The 757-nt window shown below is 58.5% G+C and overlaps 1 protein-coding gene across 1 annotated transcript in view; it reads left to right on the forward strand.

Annotated features, from left to right (window-relative positions):
* Positions 1–757, forward strand: part of SLCO2A1 (solute carrier organic anion transporter family, member 2A1) — a 26,083-nt gene that overhangs the window by 499 nt on the left and 24,827 nt on the right. The window lies entirely within an intron of this gene.

A 757-nucleotide genomic window follows, 5' to 3' on the forward strand; every position in this document is an offset into this window, starting at 1 on the left:
TGCGGTTCCCCGTGGAAGTGGCGTGGGGGGCTTGGTGGGTTTTGGAGTGGTACCCTGCCTGGCATGTGGGTGCTGTGCCCCGTGGAAGTGGCGTGGGGGGCTCGGTGGGTTTTGGAGTGGTACCCTGCCCGGTGCGTGGGTGCTGTGCCCCGTGGAAGCAGCGTGGGCAGCGCTCCGTGGGCTACGGCGTCTGGTACACAGTGTGCTGCTGCTTAGGGAATGATTAACCACATCCTGGTGCAAAAAGAAAACACTGCCCTCTAATAACAGTGGCTTGCTTGAAAAACCTCGGTGAAATGGGCATTTGGAAGGACGGAAGCAAAATCGCGGTGGGTGGAAATGGGTTTGCTGGTGTTGGCTGCCCGGTTACTCACCTGCCCCTATTAGCGAGGTGAGAGCTGTCATCTTCAAGCCGGTCCCTGCCTGAGCTTCAGGCTCTTGAGCTCACTGCCTGCGTGAGAAAACACTGTCCACCTTGGCCACCTCTCACGTTTTAAACCCTGCAAACCATCCTACTTTTACGCCACCCCTCACCCAGTCTATTTTTTCCCCACGTGGCACAATTTTGCCCATTTTTGGATGGTCACCGGGGTGATGCACATGCTGGTTCCCGTCCCTGGGCCATCCACCTGCCATCACCAGGATTATCCCTGGGTGGGGGGGGGGAATTTTTGTGCCTCGCTTGGCAGCACCTCCCCATGTCAGCATCTGAAGCAGCCGGCTGCAGTTTCGGGGAACGGCAGCTCCCGGCAGCACC

The sequence above is a fragment of the Pterocles gutturalis genome, unplaced genomic scaffold, assembly GCF_000699245.1.
Source record: "Pterocles gutturalis isolate BGI_N339 unplaced genomic scaffold, ASM69924v1 scaffold22916, whole genome shotgun sequence".
Taxonomy (NCBI): domain Eukaryota; kingdom Metazoa; phylum Chordata; class Aves; order Pterocliformes; family Pteroclidae; genus Pterocles; species Pterocles gutturalis.